Source organism: Erythrolamprus reginae, chromosome 2 (genome assembly GCF_031021105.1).
Source record: "Erythrolamprus reginae isolate rEryReg1 chromosome 2, rEryReg1.hap1, whole genome shotgun sequence".
Taxonomy (NCBI): Eukaryota; Metazoa; Chordata; class Lepidosauria; order Squamata; family Dipsadidae; genus Erythrolamprus; species Erythrolamprus reginae.
The window spans coordinates 200,948,746-200,970,477 of NC_091951.1; the positions used below are offsets into that span (position 1 = coordinate 200,948,746).

The 21,732-nt window shown below is 43.4% G+C and overlaps 1 protein-coding gene across 4 annotated transcripts in view; it reads right to left on the reverse strand.

The window, feature by feature from the left end:
• CCDC120 (coiled-coil domain containing 120) overlaps nt 1-21,732 on the reverse strand; it is a 61,412-nt gene that overhangs the window by 36,745 nt on the left and 2,935 nt on the right. Inside the window, exon 1 of one of the 4 annotated variants that reach the window (XM_070741206.1) lies at nt 8,944-9,043. The exons of the other annotated variants lie outside the window; for them this stretch is intronic. The gene's annotated coding sequence lies outside the window, so the exon portion shown is untranslated. Of the gene's footprint in view, nt 1-8,943; nt 9,044-21,732 lie in introns of those variants that run through there. 4 annotated transcript variants of the gene reach the window in all.

The following is a 21,732-nucleotide window of genomic DNA, read 5'->3' on the forward strand; positions in this document are numbered from 1 at the left end:
ATCGGCCTGCCTTTACTGCTGTTTGTGGTATCGTGTGGTAATTTGACTGTGATTTATGAATGTTTTGCCAGAAAGCAGCATATATGTGTAGTATAATAATAATAATAATAATAATAATAATAATAATAATAATAATAAATTATTGTCATTGTCAAAACAACAAATTGTCATTGGCAACGAAAGTCGTATGACACCCACAGACCAGTCCCACCATACATAAAATCAGAATAGGTAAATTTAAAAATAGAATAAAGAATAGAATAAAAAAATTAAATAAAATGTCCCACCCACTACAAATTCCCCACCCTGAACCACTCAACCATCCACATGACAAACCGAGTAATATTGTCCAACAGTTCACCGATGGCAAAAACTACAAACAAGAGGTTCACTTAACCGCAGCAACAACAACAACAAAAGGTTGTAAAATCAGGTCTGGTCACTGTGATGTGTTTTATGACCAACACCACTTATATCTTTAACTGCCAGGGTCAATTCTATTCACAGCTCAAAGACTACTGTGGAAGCCTCTTCCAGAGAGAGAATGCAAGAAGGGGCTTGAAATGAGAATAGGGGAAGATGAGTGGAGTGAAAGGATCCAGAGGAACAATGACAAGAAAAGAAGGCTGTGGATGAAGACTAGAAGCAAAAACTAAAAGAGAAAATGCCCTAATCACAACCAGTCAGGACCATCAGTCATCATATACTGACAAGGCAAATGTTTGTCTGCACATCCCATCTTCTCTCATCTGCTTATAACTCAAATACATCCTGTCTTAATTATTGCCTTCATCACTAAACTACCAAATTAATTCCTCCTCCTCTTTTCCTCACCCTTGTTGCTTACAATGGAGCTTCCAGGATGACTAAGGACTTAGTAAAACTGTGCAATAAAAACCAGCCAAGGGCAAAACTTCTGAAGGGAAGGTGCTGCTACTGTGCTACTCCGCAGAAAGAATGGGATGAGCAGACACAAATGAGCAAATTGTTTGTGGGTTTTATGAAACTCATTTCCTGGAATGTGCTGCTTCTTTCCCTTTCTCCTTCAAAATAATGCATCCTTGGAGTGGCTCCTGATGTGAAGCGCTGGGGAGAGGTTAAATAGAAAACATCTGTGATTCTTCCTGCATTGCACATTTCACATACCAATATATTTCCTGGGTTGTAGCAGGGTAGCATCCATGTACTCCCACAGCATACTCCTTTGTTTGGAGAAGGAGGAGGAGGAGAATGTATTGTCCAGCATCGCCTTGAGGTCACTGGCAACAACAAAATGGGCAGGTTGGTTAATCTTGATCTCCAGAAATGGGATCATGGGAACCTTCGCTCGCATGGCTGCAGAAACAGCACTCTGGTTAGGGAAGAAGGTTGCCTGATGCATCAAACCCAGCTTTTGACTCTTTTTCATCTTGAAAAAGAACCTCTGGCAAAAGAGATTTTTCTCGTATTCTAATGAGGCTAAAAGGATTGAGAAGATGCATGGCCTCGCTAGATTTCTTAGAGTTCTAAAACACGATTTAAGTATTGCCCACAATAATTAATATGCTGCAACGTTCTGCCTGTCAATGACTACTTCAGCTTCAACCACAACAGCACAAGAGCACGCAACAGATTCAAACTTAATATTAACCGTTCCAAACTTGACTGTAAAAAATATGACTTTAGCAATCGAGTTGTCGAAGCGTGGAACTCATTACTGGACTTAGTAGTGTCAACCCCTAACCCTCAACATTTCTCCCTTAGACTATCCACGATTGACCTCTCCAGGTTCCTAAGAGGTCAGCAAGGGGTGTGCATAAGTGCACCAGTGTGCCTTTCATCCCTTGTCCAATTTTGTTTCCTTTATCTCATATATCTTTTCTTCCTTTCATATATCTTCTCCTCTATTTTTATATCTTTTCTTCTATCATTTTATTTATATATAATACCACATGTCTATTCTCTTCAATATGTATTGTGTATTGGACAAAATTAAGAAATAAAGTAAAAATAAATAGATCGGTGGAAAGGCAGATAAACAAACAGAAAAGCCCCAAACCAGTAGGGACAGGAACTATACCTCAGCACGCCTACCAATTAAAGATCGGAAGAAATGGAAGAGAGGAGATAAGTGGCCTTTTGCCTCACCCACAAATCTGCCCATTTGAAGAGATTCCATCTCTAGCGTATCTGGGGTATTTCCTTGGTGAATTATGGCAGGAAATGAGATATTTCTTCTGCTCCTGTCATGGAGCTTGTGCTGAATCTTATAGGTCCCTCAGCCAACAAATTTCAATTATTCTACAAAAGCAATTCTAGATTTGTTTCTGGGAGAAGAAATGGCTTCGGTTTACAAGGAAGCCTGTTCTTTGGCATTACTTCTTGGGCGGGGGGGGGGGGGATCAGTGTCTTCCCTGGTGATCATGAGTTACTTCCTGGGCTGCATCCATCTTTTTCTGGGCTCAGACCTGAGGGAAGGGCATATTCTAAAAATGGTTAAGACAAGGATAAAAAGGATCCTTAATGGAATGCAAATGTGAGGCAAACTAATTACATGCAATTAATTATTCCTCATTAATTATTGCTAATCTCTGTCACATTAAGAATTAAGATACAGCAGTTAGGCTATCAGATCTGGGCTTTTGAACATGAGAACTACAGGGGGTGGACAAAAAAAGGGAAACACTTGACTTTTTGGCATCATAATGTTTGAACATGTTCAAATCAATCAAAACTTGACATATTTTAATGGGATTTTTGTTTTTGTTTTTGAATTCTGTTATTTGATATGTTTTTTTAAACTACCTTTTTTTTTTTACAGAAATTTAAGGAAATTGGTTATAACCTTCTAGAAATGGCAGATCTCTCAGACTTTCAAAGAGGCCAAATTGTTGGTGCTGAAATGGCAGGCGCTAGTGTCACAGAAAGTGCCCGAATGTTTGGCGTTTCAAGAGGTCATGTCTCAAAAGTCAGGACTGCTTTTGAATGAGAAGGGAAAACGTCCGCAGCCAAGCACAGGTCTGGTCGAAAGTCAAAGTTGTCTGAGAGAGACCGTCAGACTCTAGAGCGAATTGTTAGTGCGGATCACGAGACCACAGCTCCTAAAATCACTGCAGAGCTCAATAGACACGTACACAATGCAGTTTCCACAAAAACTGTTCGAAGGAAGCTTCACACATCTGGATTCCATGGAAGAGCTGCAAGGTGTTTCCATTTTTTCCCCAACCCCTGTATTACACAGCAGCAAAGCTTGTGCCTCTTTGCTGCCCTCTAATAAGTGTCTGGAATTTAGAATTCTACGGAGAGGGGCGGCATACAAATTTAATAAATAATAATAATAATAATAAATAAATAAATACAGCAATTTTTGGAGAGGCTCCAGGAACTCCATTTCCAGGTATCCAGAATACAAATTATACTCCTTGACTTAAATAAATGTTTCTCAAATAGTGGGGTGAGGACTCTGGGAGGGGTGTGGAGCGATGCCACGGTGGGTGCGTGACCCCGGGGAATTGCTTTTTTTGTCGCAAGGAGTAGGTACACAGCACACAGCACAGAATAGGAGATATGAAGTGCATATAAGAAACCCTTAAAAAACACCATGGAAAAATATTTAACAGGGATGAAAAAAAAGGAGGAGAGAGACTGAAATAATGAGACAAATGTAAGTCTCCCAAAAGCTAAGATGAGAAAGCATGACGAAACGGATTTAGCGCTTGGCTTCACTGTGACTACAGTGGGAGACGAGGAAAGACCAGTATGTTTACTGTGCCTATAAATGTTAGCAGCGGACAGCATGAAGCCAAATAAATTAAGGCATCACTTGAACACATTACACCCCAATCACACTGATAAGCTGCTTGAGTTTTTTCAGCGGAAACGTGCTGAATATTGCAAACAATCATCCCGGCAGAGAGTTGGGCCCCCTCCCTCAAAATATTTATTTCTTCCTGGGATGTGTGTATAACAGAAAATAATTGAGAAACACTGAGTTAAATAAACGTATTTGAAATAGAGAAGTGAATAATCTTATTTGGAATAAATTATTCACAGCTTCTAACCTATCGGTATAGATGAGGCGTTGTTTTCTTTACAGCTGCAGTTTGTCTGCAGAAGAAAGGAACTCTAAAATATACAGAATTCCTTACCTATCCAGACCTAAGGTACTTAGCAAGTGCAGTTTCCAGAAAAGGGAGAAGGGCTCAGATGTTGGAAAATGGGAGCAGTCCTTGCAGCACAGCGCCATCTACTGAATCTTGCAGGAAGAAACCCCGCCTGAAACATTGAGCGCTTATAAACTCAAGCCGATATCCACCTGCAATGTTGCCACGTCTAGCAAATTACGTATCCTGGCAGTCTCTCGCATGGCCATAAAACAGCAGAACTGCATGCTAACCCTTCACACAAGAGCCTGCTGGTAACAGCACTAGCCAAGTGTTCCTGCGTGGATCTGCTTTACATTCCTCTGTCTCAATTTCACTCTTCCTCATCCTCCCCACAATTTCCCCTGTTGCCTCTTCCACATCCCAACTTCAGATATAAACTCACTTGGGAAGGAAACTACATTTCTGCTTCCGAAAACTCAACACTACCTAATGCCACTGTATGACTGTGTAAAGGCATCAAAGGTACTTAGAATCAAGGTAACCAACACATCTGCAGTTCCTTTATTCAAAACCTTTGTTGAAACAAAGTGATAGGTCCACCTACTACCTACTCCAGCTAGTAATACACAGAGGGGGCTGGGGTTGGGAGTTGGGACAAGGAACCCCGTTGATATTTTGTAACTGAGCCCTGAGTGATAGTTCAAAATAAAGGCTATTTTCCACAACATTTATTTATTTATTTATTAGATTTGTATGCTGCCCCTCTCCGCAGACTCGGGGCGGCTAACAACGTAAACAAATCTAATATTAAAAAATCTAAAAACCCCAATTTAAGATATCAGTCATACATACAGTCATACCATACATAAATTTTATAAGCCTAGGGGAAGGGAATATATTTATTTATTTGTTTGTTTGTTTGTTTGTTTATTTATTTATTTGATTTGTATGCCGCCCCTCTCCGTAGACTCAGGGCGGCTCACAGCAGAATAAAACAGTTCATAACAAATCTAATAATTTACAATTTAAAATATTTTAAAAACCCCATTATTAAGCAGACAAACATTAAGCAGACAGACGTACAAACATACCATACATAAATTGTATAGGCCCAGGGGAGATATCTCAGTTCCCCCATGCCTGATGACAGAGGTGGGTTTTTAAGAGCTTACGAAAGGCAAGGAAGGTGGGGGGGACTCTGATATCTGGGGGGAGTTGGTTCCATAGGGTCGGGGCCGCCACAGAGAAGGCTCTTCCCCCGGGCCCTGTCAAATGACATTGTTTAGTCGACAGGACCCGGAGAAGGCCAACTCTGTGGGACCTAACTGGTCACTGGGATTCATGTGGCAGAAGGCGGTCCTGGAGATATTCTGGTCCGATGCCATGAAGGGTTTTATAGGTCATAACCAACACATTGAATTGTGACCGGAAACCGATCGGCAACCAATGCAGACTTCTATCACTCTCTCTTCTCTCTCTTCCCCCCACCCCCATGCATATCACCACAATATGCCTTAGGAATTATGGTGCACATCAGGGGTGAAATGCTCTCGGTTCCCTTGTGACTGTCAGTCATCGTAGAGCGGTCATGAAGGGAGTGTGAGGCTCCGCCCGCCCATTTGGGTTCTTTTAACCTCTGTGCATGCATAGAATGCTTTGCGCTTACGCAGAAGGTTAAAGGACCCAAATGACAGCATCCAGGCAGGTGGGCGGAGCCTTGCACTCCCTTCGCGACCGGCTCTCTGATGATTGACAGGCACAGCAAACATTTCACCCCTGGGTCGCATGACATGCTGTTCTTAGAAATCCTGCCTGTTGAAAGAGCAGAAATAGTGGGTTAACTAACTATTAACTAACCCCCTCAGAAAAAGTAGACATTAATAAAATATATAATTGTTCAGAAATGGACAAAGTGACGATGGAATTAAGGGGCCGAAAAGATTCTGAGTTTTATGAAATATGAGCACAATGGCACAGATGGATTGAGTTAAGAAAAAGATCACAAAAGATGCATAAAGATCAGTAAACTAAAGAATATAAAAATGTAAAATATGGATGATTTCAATAGTATTTTGTGATTGTATGAAATAATATGAATATTACTGTAATTAAGTAATATGTATGTTATTATAGGATTTAATGAAATATCTGATGTAGCAATGCAGAAATACTGAATGCTTGCTGATATTATAATTTCTTTTTTGTTGGTTTAGTTATTTATTTATTTTGTTGCTGTTATTTATTTGTCTGTTTCAAAATATATTTGAAAACCAATATTTTTTTAAAAAAAAAGTAATAGTGGGTTTATACGTGTAATCATAAGTAGAGTGCGTTATATTAACATAGATACCATGGGGTCTTTAAAACAGGGTTTGTGATATAGTGGGTTGCACAAATCCAGCCTACTGTGCTTTACTCAGTAAATCGTGATTAAAGAAACCATGGATTAGCCCCAGGTGTAAATCAGATTAAAGAAACCCCACCTTAGCACCAAATCAATATATTTCAGTCTTTGTAAGTCAAATCGATATGTCCAATCTCTGACTTTATAACACTAGATCAACATGGAGTCACAGCCACAGCAGCAGCTGCAAGAAAATGAACCAACAAAAGTCCCTGCCAGTTTTGGAAGACGTAACGCTTTGCAGCTATTGTCAAGGGGAGGACAGTGAAGACTGGCTGCTTAATCATCCCAACCACACAGGAGGCCACATAGAACAGAAATTAAAAATTCATGCACAATCATTCTGGGTGTGGGTTACAAAAATGATTAAAGTTTGTGGAATTGAATTCAGAAGCCTTTACACCAGTCTTGCCCAATTGGCGTTCTGCAGATGAAACTATGGAGTCCCAGAGTATAAATGAGAATGAGAGGTCTTATACATTTGAGAAAGAGTAGTCCATCTCAGGGGTCTCCAACCTTGGCAACTTTAAGACTTGTGGACTTCAACTCCCAGAATTCCTCAGCCAGCTTTGCTGGCTGAGGAATTCTGGGAGTTGAAGTCCACAAGTCTTAAAGTTGCCAAGGCTGGAGACCCCTGGCTTATCTGACATCTCAAGGATCTGAGCAAAAATATTGGAAGCATTCCTATTACTGGTACCATTTACCTAGGGTGCTCTATTTAAAGGCATAACCACACTTGTGATCTCAGATGCACTTTACTGCTGCCCATTACTGTTGTGGTTTTTGAAACACAACAATGACAAGCAAAAAAGATAGCAAAGTGATAGCTCAAATTTTGCAAGGAGCCTATGCGAATACCACACAGGCATTATCAAGGACAGAAAATAAAGACATGAATAATAGATTTGGAATTCCACTGTTTTGCTAGGCAAATTTGAAAAAGATTGGGGTGACTGCTGTTATCCCCCTGTTCATGATTGCTGGGCCCTACATTCAAAGCACATACATAATCATAGCATGTCCTGTAACTATCCAACACCAAAACCTTATAGCAGTGATGGAGAACCTTTTTTTCCTCGGGTGCCGAAAGAGCATGTGTGCATGCTATCATGTATGTGCAAGTGCCCACACCCATAATTCAATGCTTCGGGAGGGCGAAAACAGCTTCCCCTACTCCCTGGAGGCCTCTGGAGGCTGGAAGCGGCCTGTTTCCCAACTTCTGGTGGGCCCAGTAGGCTCGTTCTTCGCCCTCCCCAGGTTTTAAAGTTTCAAGTTCAAGTTTCAAGTTTATTGGATTTATATGCCGCCCCTCTCCGAAAACTCGGGACGGCTAACAACAATCATGAAAATATACAATAAAATCCAATACTAAAAGCAAATTAAAACCCCTTAATATATAAAAACCATACATACATGCAAACACACCATGTAACGGCCTAGGGGGAGAAAAAAGTCTTAATTCCCCCATGCCTGGCGGCAGAGGTGGGTTTTAAGTAGCTTATGAAAGGCAAGGAGGGTGGGGGCAATTCTAATCTCTGGGGGGAGTTGGTTCCAGAGGGCCGGGGCCGCCACAGAGAAGGCTCTCCTCCTGGGTCCCGCCAAGCGGCATTGTTTAGTTGACGGGACCCGGAGAAGACCCACTCTGTGGGACCTAACTGGCCGCTGGGATTCGTGCGGCAGAAGGCGGTCCCTGAGGTAATCTGGTCCGGTGCCATGAAGGGCTTTATAGGTCATAACCAACACTTTGAATTGTGACCGGAAACTGATCGGCAACCAATGCAGACTGCGGAGTGTTGGAGTAACATGGGCATATTTAGGGAAGCCCATGATTGCTCTCGCAGCTGCATTCTGCACGATCTGAAGTTAAAGGCTTCTCTGGAGACAGGAGAGGGTAAAAATGCCCTCCCCCTACCCTCTAAGCCTCTCTGGAAGCCAAAAATGCCCTCCCAGAGCCTCTGTGCGAGTCAAAAATCAGCTGGCCGGCACACACATGCCTGTTGGAGTTAAGCTAGGGCAATAGCTTGCGTGCCAGCAGATATGGCTCTATATGCCACCTGTGGCACCCATGCCATAAGTTCACCATCACTGTCTTGTAGTTTCACTAAACCCCAAAGGCCACTACTGTGACTGAGATGGATTAAAGTTTGCAAACTTCCATTCTCACAGCACAACACTAAGAGCTCTGAGTACATCACAAGGATACGCCGCCGTTGGGTCTTCAGCACCCGCTGATTTATGAAAAATGATATTGATATAGTAGAGAATCCCAGTGCAGAAGCCGCGCTAATGTCAAACGAATGAGGAAGTCACAACTGAAACTGTTTCAACTCTAGAACAAAAAGAAACTAAAAAGGTGGAGAAGAATGGATGTGAAATAAATTTTTCCTGGCTAAGTTTCTTTATACAATACTGTACTGCAGTGCCTGGGGAAGTTTCCTGCTACAGGAAACTTACTTCGTGGTCAGCAGGCAAAGAAACAAAGCCGCTCTGAATCCTCCCATAGAACCTTCTTCCTTCAACAACGGAGTGGGCCTCTTTTGAAGTTGCTCCCTTGTTCTCCTCCGGCTTGAGAGTTGGTGCAGCAGCAGCTGCCGTTGAGAGATCGTGGTTATAAATAGCAATCTCCTGCAAGCAGAGGTGGCCACTTGGAGTATAAACGAGTTCCAGAAGCAGCCATTTCTCCCCTTTCAAGAACGCATTCCTCTATCTATTGCAGTGTTTCCCAACCGTGGCAACTTGAAGATATCTGGACTTCAACTCCCAGAATTCCCCAGCCAGCATTCGCTGGCTGGGGAATTCTGGGAGTTGAAGTCCAGATATCTTCAAGTTGCCAAGGTTGGGAAACACTGAATTCTATTGCAGTGATTTTCAACCTTATTTGGAGCTGCGGCACGTTTTTTTACATTTACAAAATCCTGTGGCATACCACCAACCAAAATGACTCAAAATGACACCCTAAGACCCTCTCCTCTCTTTTTCCCTCCCTGTCACCTCCCCCCTTTGTGTGTGTGTGTGTGTGTGTGTGTACACACTCATGAACCCTTTCCTCCTTCTTTCATTGCTGCTCCCTGCGACAATCAGCTGAGCATTTTTTCAGCCCTAACGGGGTGCTAACAAGTGAAGCAATCTTTGCTAGTAAAGCCCATCATCCCTTTCCCTGCTTTTCTCATTGTTTCTCTCTCTGAAGATAGAGAGAAGTCAAGTGTTTTAGAAACTGTTTTTTATCCCCAACCAGGAGATAAAAAGCAAGCACGCCGGCTCAAAAACAGCAAACTAATACTGTATACCAGTGTTTTTCAACCAGTGTGCCACGGCACACTAGTGTGCCGCGAGACACGGTCAGGTGTGCCGCGAAGCTCAGAGAGAAAGAAAGCAAGAGAGAGAGAAAGATTAGATTAGATTTATTGGATTTATATGCCGCCCCTCTCCGCAAACTTGGAGCAAGAGAGAGAAAGAAAGCAAGAGAGAGAGAAAGAAAGCAAGAAAGGGAAAGAGAGAGAGAGAGAAAGACAACAAGAGAGAGAGAAAGAAAGCAAGAGAGAGAAAGAGAGGGAGGGAAGGTAGGAGAGAGAGAAAGACATAGAGGGAGGGAGAGAGAGAGCAAAAGAGAGAGGAAGGAAGGAAGAGAAAAAGGGATGGAGAGAGAGAAAGAAAGAGGAAGGAAGGGAGAGAAAGAGGGAGGGAGAAAGAAATAGAGCGAAGGGGAGGAAGAGAGGGAAATTTTTTTTGTCCAAACTTTTTTTAGCGCCCCCCCCCCCCCCCCCGCTCAATGTGCCCCAGGGTTTCGTAAATGTAAAAAATGTGCCAAGGCTCAAAAAAGGTTGAAAATCACTGCTGTATACTGAAGCTGACCAGACTAATGACTAATCAGATGAAACCTGGTAGGCAGATTATTTTTTCCCCTATTTTCCTCCTCCAAAACTAAGGTGCATCTTATACTCCAAAAAATACAGTATATATTGCTGGATCCCGTATGGGAGATCCAAATGCCTTAATCATAAATGTCACCAGTGATAGTGAAGCAGTGAGTCTCTCTCTCTCTCTCTCTCTTTAGGGAAAGAAAGTTCATCAGTGCTACCTTGAACTCACCGAAGAGACAAAAACAAAACAAAACATAATATTACAAATCCCTCTAGTCTAGGATCATTTTGTCTAGGAGAGGAATAATGATACTATCAACTTTGTCTACCCTTCTCGGAAACAGCTGCAGCTTAACAATGCTTCCATACATTTGCTGCTTCCTAATTTCAGACATATGGTCACAGCACACTTACACATCCTGGGTACAAAGACAAGCATTGTATAAAGTAAAAGACAAGGAGCTTGCAGGTCACCAATGCAAGGCAACGATACTACAGCTGCTGGCTCAGTAGCTATCGAGAGGGAGCAAAAAGCGAAGCCATTTCAGGATCTCTTCTTCTTAAGCCAGGAAATTTTATGCCAAGAGCTAAAATCTCACAGGGAGTACTTCGCACGGAATGGACCAAGTAATTGTGACAAATATTCTGTTTTCATTGTTATACACTCCTTTTTTCATTCTTCTTTCACTTTAAAAAAAGATTCTCTTGTTTCTTTTCAAAGGAGCAGGTGATAGGGAAGGAATAGATATTGTACACTAAAAATACAATTACATAAATTGCCTGCAGAAAACTTCCAAAATAGACACAGGGCCTAAAGCAGGGACCCTTGATTTTATTGAGGGCCACATCAGGTCTTGTGTTTGACCAGCTCGATGTCATTCATCGAGGCTCCATTTTTTTTTAGCCACGACAGCCTCCTGCAGCCCTCTGCCAGTGAAAATGGAGCCGGGGGGTGCGGGTGGTCACACGCAGCCTGCCCGGGCTCTAATTTTGGCCACAATGGCTTCAACCTACTGCCAGGAGGAAACAGAGTTTGGGGAGGCCACACGCGGCCTGCCCAGCCTCCATTTTTGGCCATGACAGCCTCCTGCAGCTCTCTGCTAGTGAAAACCCGGCTCGAATCTACGGAGAGGGGTGGCATACAAATCAAATCAAATCAATCAATCAATCAATATAAAATAAATATAAAATAAATATATAAAAAATAAAATAAAATAAAAAATAATAATAAAATAATTAATAATAATAATAATAATAATAATAAAAATAAAATAAAATAAAATAAGATCCCTGAGCTTCATTTTAGCTGACAGAGGGTTGTAGGAGGCTGTCATTGCCAAAAACGAAGCCTGGGAGGGCTATGCGTGCCCCTCACAAGCTCAGTTTTCACTGCCACAGGCACCAAGGGCCACAGCCCTTCACTGTTTCCAGGGTGGCCCTGCAGGCCTGATCTAATAACCCGCAGGCCAGATTCACCCCACAGGCCTTGAGTTTCACAGCCCTGTCCTAAAACTTCGGTATATGTAACCCCACCTATAAAACTGCACCTTCTGGATCGTGATCTTTCAAACTGACCCCAAGCTAATGTCCAATTATGTCATCTGATGTCTACCACTCTAAAGTCTACAATACAAGTGGTCCTTGGGTTACAACCATTCACTCAGCGAGTGTTCAAACTTACAACACTGTTGAACGAATGGCACTTACGACCGGTCCTTGAAGAACTGGCTGTTCCAGCGCACGCACACACGCACGCACGCACGCACGCACACACACAAACACACACAGAGTCATGTGCTTGCAGTTTGGACCGTTGGCAAACCAGCTCACAATTACAATGCTTTTAGTGGCCTGCAGTCACATGATCTCCATTTGTGACCTTCCCTGCTGGCTTTATAATAAGCAATATCTATTATTTATTTTATTTTATTTTTTATTTGTCATACAAATATACCGTGTTTCCCCGAAAGTAAGACAGTGTCTTACTTTCTTTTTACCCCCAAAAGCCCCACTACGTCTTACTTTCGGGGTATGTCTTACATTGGAAAAAAATTGAAAGGGTCGCGTTCCCGAAGGCATCTCCCCAGAGTCCAGAAGGGCAGCCGCGGGACAGGAGCCTCGTGAGCCCTTTTCCAAGTTCAACCTCAGGGCTCCAAGCGGCGTGCACGCGTGGAGCCGCAGACGCGTGTCGGGGAAGCGTGTGTCTGGAGGGGAGGAGCCGCTCTGCGCAGTTGGGCAGCCCCACCTGCCTGCCGGAAAGGAGGCGGGCGAAGGAGGGCGCAGCTCCGGCCGCTCGCCTCGGAGCCGGTCGGCCTCACTGGCCGCTTGCAGCCGAGCCTCGGCAGGACTCGGTTGCTGGGACGAGCGCCTTCGCTACAAGCCGCCGCCCGGTTGGCTCGCTTCGGACCAGCGCCATCCTTCGCTTTGCCAAGCCGGGGAAGAGGCGGTGGCGCCGCGGCGAGGCAAAGGAGAGGGGCGCGCGGGGAGCTTGGAAGCGACGACGGGGAGAGTCTCCCTTATGCAGCCTGGTGCCAGCTGGCGGTGGTGCGCTGCACCCAGAGCCTGGGCCACCCGGCGGGCGAGGCGGCGGCCCTGGCCGAAGCGGCGCAGCTCTGGCTGCGGCACAAGCAGGAGCTCCGACTGCGCTTCCTGCGCAAGCCCAACGTGACGGAGGTGTCGGAGCTGTTCGCGGCGCTGGCAAGGGAGCTGCGTGCCCAGGAGAGTCTCCCTTACGCAGTCTGGTGCCAGCTGGCGGTGGCGCGCTGCGCCCAGAGCTTGGGCCACCCAGTCGGAGCTCCCACTCGTGCCGCAGCCAGAGTCGCGCCGCTTCGGCCAGGGCCGCCGCCTCGCCCGCCGGGTGGCCCAAGCTCTTGGCGCAGCGCGCCACCGCCAGCTGGCACCAGGCTGTGTAAGGGAGACTCTCCTGGGCGCGCAGCTCCCTCGCTTTTAGTACCGTGTTTCCCCGAAAGTAAGACATATGTCTTACTTTCGGGGTACGGCTTATATTAGCCGACCCCCCTGAAACCCCCGATACGGGTTACAATCGGGGGTGTCTTACTATCGGGGAAACACGGTAGTATTGTATTGTAGTATGTTTAACATAATATAAGTATAAAGTAGAGATAGAAAAGATAAAAAAGACATTAGGACAGGAATGGTAGGCAGAAAGGTTCACTTATGCAGGCCCCTATGGGGAAGCGGGTGGGAAATTTTGCCCCTGCTGCTTCCCCCCCTGAGGAAACCTACAACAGCTTTAGGGATTCCAGGGATATTTTACTCCACAGCATCGATCCACACTCCGCACAGGTAGTCCTCGACTTACGACCACAATTGAGCCCAGTGTTTCTGTCGCTAAGTGAAACGGTTGTTAAATGAGGTTTTTCCCTTTCTTGTGACCTTTCTTGCCACAGCTGTTAAGTGAATCACTGTGGTTCTTACGTTAGTAACACGGTTGTTGACTTTGCTTGTCAGGAGGCCGCAAAAAGGGGGCCACATGATCCCAAGACACTGTAGCCATCATGAATATAAGTCAGCTAGCAAGCCTCCAAATTTGGATCATGTGACCATGGGGATGGTGCAATGGTTGTAAGTCTGGAAATTGGTCACAAGTCACTGTTTTCAGCGCTGTTGTAACTCAGAATGATTACTAAATGAACTGTTGTAAGTCAAGGACTACCTCTAGTGCCCAGCAGCTACCCACCACCTTTTCTACTTGCACTCTGTGGCATATATCTATCCACAGGACCACCCACTCAGTCACAGCCCTAGTTGGCTCACCCACAGCCCCTGCAGAGCCACCTGTGGGCGTTGAAGACCTGCCTGAGCTCCATAGCACCTACCAACAGTAACACACACACACACACACACACACCAAGTAGGAAGCTTTGCTAATTAAGGCTCTGCATTGTATCCACATTCAAAGATCTATATGCCCATCACGCACACACAAAAGGAATTAGCCACACAGAAGAGTGCTAAATTTATATTTACAGACACAAAATACAGGTACCGTAGTTTGTTGTGAAAGCGACTGCCTGTGAAGGCTCCTGGATTGTGGCTGAAAGGCAAAAGGGAAACAGTATGGTCCTTCCCTTATTTGGGTAGACAAGGTTGCCCTGATAGGGAAAAAACAACAACCCACTTCTACGCAGAAGAGGTAACTATGGATATAGTTGACCCTTCTAACCTCATTTTATTTTGTTTTATTTCATTTTAAAGTCACTGTACTTTAAAAAATAAAATCTTCTCAGCAACTTTAAAAAAAAGGAGTTAATTTGGGGAACATAGCTAATTCCATACTTCCCACACAAGGCAAACTATAGCCTGGCTATATACATCAACATTTGTACCATTCTGAGTCCCGTAATTCTACCATAAAATAATGTTTACAAAAATGCCTATGAGAGGGGGAAACATGTATCACGGCAGCACTTGTGGGGAAAAGGCATTCTAAATTTTAAAGCCCTACATGGCATTGGGCCACAATACATCTGGAACCGCCTTCTACCGCACGAATCCCAGCGGCCGATAAGGTCCCACAGAGTTGGCCTTCTCCGGGTCCTGTCGACTAAACAATGTCATTTGGCGGGCCCCAGGGGAAGAGCCTTCTCTGTGGCGGCCCCGGCCCTCTGGAACCAACTCCCCCCAGAGATTAAAACGGCCCCTACCCTCCTTGTCTTTCGCAAATTACTTAAGACCCACCTTTGTCGCCAGGCATGGGGGAGTTAAGTTATCCTTTCCCCCTAGGCTATTACAAGTTATGCATGGTATGTTTGTGTGTATGTTTGGTTTTTTGTAATAAGGGTTTTTTAGTTGTTTTTATTAATTGGATTGTTCATGTTGTTTTACCACTGTTGTTAGCTGCCCCGAGTCTGCGGAGAGGGGCGGCATACAAATCCAAATAATAATAATAATAATAATAATAATAATAATAATAATAATAATAAAAAATTGCATGTGAAAATACATTATCAGATTGTACACAGAAAGTCATACATCAGAAGAGTTAGATGTTTAAATTTGAGTAGCGGCTTTTTAAGGAAAAAAATAAAACCCAGTGCAGAATCAAAACAAACAATACGGTATGAGAAATGAACAAATCCAAAACTGATCATTTCCCCTATCCTGAATAACAGACCTAGAAGTTTGCCAATAAACACAATCTTTGCTTTACAACAATTCATTTAGTAACCAAAGTTATGATACTAAAAATGTGACTTAGGACCATTTTTCACAGTTATGACCATTGCAGCATCCCCAATGATCGTGCGACCAACATTCTTATTAATGGGCGATTATCATTTTAAAAGGTTTTTAAATATACATGAAAATTGATAGAGAAGAGATATGGAGAAATTTGAAATTTTATAGCCTAATCATCTTTTAGATATTGAAAATGTGAACAGCTTAAAGGAGGTTTAGCTAATAGCATTGGCGTATAATGCAAGAAAATAAGCAGCTATTTTTTTATCCAGATGTCAAAAGTTAAGGAGGCAGCATTTGTTTTTTGCATACCATATTTTTAAAATGACCTATTGTAAAGTAATTTGATTGTACTGGTATTTCTTTGTATTGTGTATGGAGAGAAAAAATACAAAATTCTTTGGAAAAAAAATCCTTTGAAAACATTCAGACGGTTGACAACTGACACATATTTATGATGGCTGCAGTATTCTGGGGTCCTATGATCCCCTTTTACGACCTTCTGACAAGCAAAGTCAATGGGGGGGCGGAAACCAGATTCACTTAATAACGGTGTCACTAGCTTAATAACTACAACGATCCATTTAACCTCTGTGGCAAGGAAGATTGGAAAATGAAGCAAAACTCACTTAACAAATGTTTCAATTAACAACAGAATATTGGGGTTCAATTGTGATCATAATTTGAGGGCTATCTGTGTTGGTAAGTCTCTAGCTGTACACTGCTTTGTATGCAATAATCTAAGATTAATCTAATAAACAAAATTTGCTGCTCAAAGCAAAATATGTATCAAAGATGTCGTCTGGCGGGGCCCAGGGGAAGAGCCTTCTCTGTGGTGGCCCAACCCTCTGGAATCAACTCCCCCTGGAGATTAGGACTGCCCCCACCCTTCTTGCCTTTCGCAAACTCCTCAAAACCCATCTCTGTCGTCAGGCATGGGGAAATTGATTCCCCTGGGCCGTTTCCACTTTAGGTATGGTCTGTATGAGATGTATGATTGTTTTTATATTACGGGTTTTAATTTGTTTTAAGTATTGGATTTGTATTGTTTCTTTGTTGTGAGCAGCTCCGAGTCCTCAGAGAGGGGCGGCATACAAATCTAATAAATAAATAAATAAATAAATAGATAGATAGATAGATAGATAGATAGATAGATAGATAGATAGATAGATAGATAAATAGATAGATAGATAGATAAACAAACAAACAAACATCTGTGCTTTGGCAAATCTTAGCCAGAGGTTTTCAAACTTGGCAACTTTAAGACTTGTGGACTTCAACTCCCAGAATTCTCCAGCCAGCATTCTGGGGACCCCTTTTCTTAGCTGTTTCCAGGAGCCATGGGATGCCTCATTTCTGGCCCTCAGAAAATAAGTGAATTAATGATATAAACACAGGGGTGAAATTCAATTTTTTTCCCTACTGGTTCTGTGGGCGTGGTTTGGTGGGCATGGCAGGGGAAGGTTATTACAAAATCTCCATTCCCACCCCATTCTGGGGCCAGCCAGAGATGGTATTTGCCGGTTCTCCAAACTACTCACAAATTTTGCTAACGATTCACCAGAGCCCGTTGAATTTCACTCCTGATATAACAGGAATGGAAAGGCGCAGGAATATTTCAGGAGGTTTAAAAGGGCAAAATGATTGCCTTGAGCCTCTTATATTCTTCCCAGAAGTAGAAAAATGGCCTTTTTCAAGATAGTCAATGAAGCTAGTATAATTTAACTTGAAAACAGCCCCATTTTTCAAGGGGTTATTTTAAAGAACGAAGCGAGTGCCTTACGTCTTGCCAGACATGTACAAGTAGTCTTCAACTTGTAACGGTTCATTTAGTGACCCTTCAAAGTGACAACAGCACTGGAAAAAAGTGAGCTACAATCGTTTTTCACCCTTATGATTGTTGGAGCATCCCCATGGTTGCATGATCAAAATCCGGATGCTTGACAACTGACTCATATTTATCATCTTATAATGTCCCGGGGTCATGTGATCCCCTTTTGTGATCTGCTGACAAGCAGTCAATGGAGGAAACCAGATTCACTTAACAACGTTACTAACAAGTTACTAACTTAACTACAGCGATTCGCTTAACAAACATGGCCAGAAAAATAGTAAAGGGGGGCAAAACTCAGTTAAGGAATTTTTCTCTTAGCATCAGAAATGTTGGGCCCAATTGTGGTTGAAAGTTGAGGACTAACTGTGTAGAAACTCAATTTTGTCCCTCACCCAAGCCATATTTTCCCAATAGAGTCAAAAATCTTGATCGCTCTACTGCCAAAGCACTTGACTGCATTAATAAACTTGGCCACATAGATAGGACTCAAAGTAAGTAAAATACTTATGATATGTTAAAAGAAATTAACCACTACTAGAGGGGGGGGGGAAGCTTACCAAATCAGCCATCATTTCAACCCAATTATTGGTTTAGCTTTCTGGTAAACTTCTATCATAAAAACGCCATATAAGATAAACTCTGTGTAAAAAATAAAGAACACTCCCCACCGTGGAAGTTACATAAACCCTTAGACATGAATGCATGACATAATATATGTTACTATGTCTCGGTCCGAAACCTTCAACACACATTAAGCAGAGTTGTTGTGGTGTAGGAAATGTGGGTTAGCCAGACAATGACTCAGACTTAGTATCAATGTATATACAACAATATTATTATTTACATATATATAGAATCAACAATATAATACTCTAATAGTTTACAAACCATGCACACAGCAAGAATACAGCTCACGGCAAAATATATCTCTAACAAAGTAACTCCCCCCAAAGGGAACAGTGTTGGCGCCCTCTTATGGCCAACCAGTAATATTTCCTTAAAGGTACAGTCTTTAAATTTATATTAACTAACATGGTTAGTTACTGTATGTCAACACCCAAGTAGGTTATGTTCTATTTACTAACAATATAACATCTATATCAGTAGTAGGTTGCTACCAGTACAGTAGAGGATGCTGCACCGATAGCATGCTGTGCGTGCAGCTTTGATTCTCAAGGGAATCCTGCCTGCCTCAACCAACATAGAGGTGGCACTTGGACATCCATTTCAATAACCACCGATACATTTGGCATCCATGAATCTGTCTAATCCTGCTCTGAAGCTATCAAGGCTGACAGCTGTCACAACCTCTTCTGGAAGTGAATTCCACAAACCAACAACCCTCTGGGTGAAGAAATATTTCCCTTGATTTGTCCTCACTTTCTTACTTATGAGCTTTAGGGAGTGCCCCCTCGTCCTAGTATTGTGGGATAGAGAATTTTTTTTTTCTCTATCCACCTTTTCTATCCCATGCATGATTTTATACACTTCGATCAAGTCACCACTTAAACGCCGTCTATAAAGGGCTGAAGAGACCAAGGCGTTGCAACCTGGTTTCATAAGGGAGATGCTCCATTTCATTGATCATTCTTGTTGCCCTTTTTTGCTCCTTTTCCAGTGATCGCTAACCTTTTGCGGAACGAGTACCCAAAGCAAACACATATGAATTCAATTGCGAGGTCAGCCCCTGCACATGCTCCCTGCCCCCTGTATGAGTATGTGGTCTCTGCAAACAGTCCAACCCCAATGAATGCGCATATGTCCTGGCCCCTGTGCATGCGCTCGTGCCCCCTGCATGCATCCCAGGCCCCGCGCATGCTTGCCAGAGACCCAATAACTAGCTGGCCGCCAAGAGGTGCTCATGCATGCAGGGTAGAATTGAATTAGGGCAACAGCTCTTGTGCCCACAGACAGGGCGCTGTGTGCCACCTGTGGAATACGTGCCATAGCTTCGCTATCACAGTCTTCATGAGCTGGACTACGTTAACCAATATAACAATGCCAGAAATCAAGTATGCAGCGATATAGATCCCCTCCAGCTCCCACTCCAGCTATATTTTTCATCCAACAGTTTTGTTGAAATGTCAGTCTTCCCTTCCCCCACCGTTTTGGGACGCCCAGACGTGATTTAATTATTTGCAACTAAGGGAGTAGTGTTAAAGAAAGAAAGAGAGAGAGAGAGAGAGAGAGAGAGAGAGAGAGAGAGAGAGAGAGAGAGAGAGAGCATCTCTCCCCACATTTGTAGGTCTGAGATTTTTTTCACCAGAATATTTGGGCTATTAGCATCCTGTCGTCTCTGTTACTGGAGGGGAGAACAGATTAAGCTTCTCCATCTCCTGGGCCTGGGCCTGCTTCCCATTCATTCCTCTTTCCAGGGAAGGTGGGGATTAGAAAGTTGGCCAGAGAAAGAAGAGCACCTGACCCTTCTAGGGATAATTTGCCTTGGGCCCTCCCAGGAGCTGGACTGAGCTGGGCTAAGCTCCCTGCTGACAGAGTTGGAAGGCTTAACTCTTTAAATCCTTTCTCACAGCCAGGCAAAAGTCCAGCTTCTAATCTACTCAACAGCCAGGACTCCTTTCTCTTTCAAGAGCTCTAGGATTCCTGGCTCTCAGCCCCATCCAACCCTCTTGTAACTCTGGAGATTTTTGGAAAGGAAAAAGAAGGGAAAGGTGGATGAAGGAATGTGGGCATGGAGTCTGGGAATCTCCACAAAAAATACACAATACTATCACAGATAACTGTGTGAAAACAGAGGGAATGTCAGGTCCTCAGTCCTAAGACAGTGATGGCTAACCTTTTTTGAACCGAGTGCCCAAAATGTATATATATGTGTGCATGCACCTAAATGCTCAAAATGCAATGTGCATGCAGCTCTGTGCATGAATGTTGCATTTTGCATGCACACATGCCCTCCACATACATGCGTGCATGTCCTCCACATATATGGGCCCCACATGTGTGCCAGAGACCCAATGACCATATGGCCAGCGGGAGGCACAGTGAATGCACAGTGGGGCTGAACTAGGGTGACACCTCATGCGCCCATAGAGAGGGACCGGTGTGCCACCTGTGGCGTGCATGCCATAGGTTTGCCATCACAGTCCTAAGACATACTTCCCCTCTTGAAAGAAACTAAAAATCACCCATGTGATTGTATGCCTATTCTCTGTTCAATTCATCTTGCTCTTTTGGGTACATTTTAAAAATTCCCTGTTAATAATACTTTCAGCCAATAAGTTCATGGTACCAGATGGCAGATTGACTGAAGCATCCTTTTGATTTGGACCCTATCCCAAACTCACTGCACGCTCCCCAAAGCATATAAATATCAAATAGTTACTAAACAGTTGCAAATTACTTCCTCCTTCCCCGGCTTCTTTAGAGGAACAGATCAGTCCTGTAAAAAATTGGCTATTATGGCAAAAACACCTGTTTTGTTCTTTTCCATTTTGGGCCTCCTGTTTTGAAGTCCCTTCCAGTGGCACAGTTAATTTTATGAAGGAAATCATAGAAAGATTATATAAATCTGTAGACCTCATAGATCCCCCCCTCCCCCCATGTTTTGATACAATGGTGTGTCTTGCTTCCAAGAGATCTGCTGAGGCCTCACATATTATACGGAGCAGAATCTATACTTCCACTGAAAATCTTACGCTGACAACATCACTTCTTCTAATCCCCTTTTGGACCTTGGGCTGCAGATGCTCCTCAGCCGAAGACTCAAGTTATGCTATGATGTATTGGTCCTTCTGCAAATGTTCAAGGCTCTTGGTTTGATTTGATGTAATAGGCCGAAGCAATTGCTCTGGTGTTTCCTTACCAGGTCTCACACATTCTTCTGGTTAAGCCACTTGGAGGGTAAAAGGAAGAGTGGGTAGGATACACCAAACTAGGTCAGTCTAGCAAGAATTTATTCCTGGTTTGCCTGCACTGGGCCAGCTATTGCTTTCCCATTAGAAACAGATCTCAGAAGTTTGAATTTCCAGCAGTGACAGTATTAATCCTGCTATCATCGAAGCAAAGACAAGGAACACTCCTTTTCAACTAGGTTTTTCACCCTTCTGATATGTAAGCTTTGGACCCACAGTGTCCCATTGTTTTGCCCCTGATAGAGCTGGAATGCCTCTCTGTTTTGCTTCACTCATTCAGTGTTTAATTGGTTCCTGTTTATCCTGCGATAGGAGGTGGTTTTTTTGTCTGTCTGCGTATGTGCATGTCACAGATTTGGCATAGGATCAGTGGCACTTCCTTTGGGACAGATGTTCAAAGGCCTTTACAACAAGAATGGATAGAACATTCTCCCAAACACACCACATGGATCATTTATTTTGAAACAAATGGAGTTAA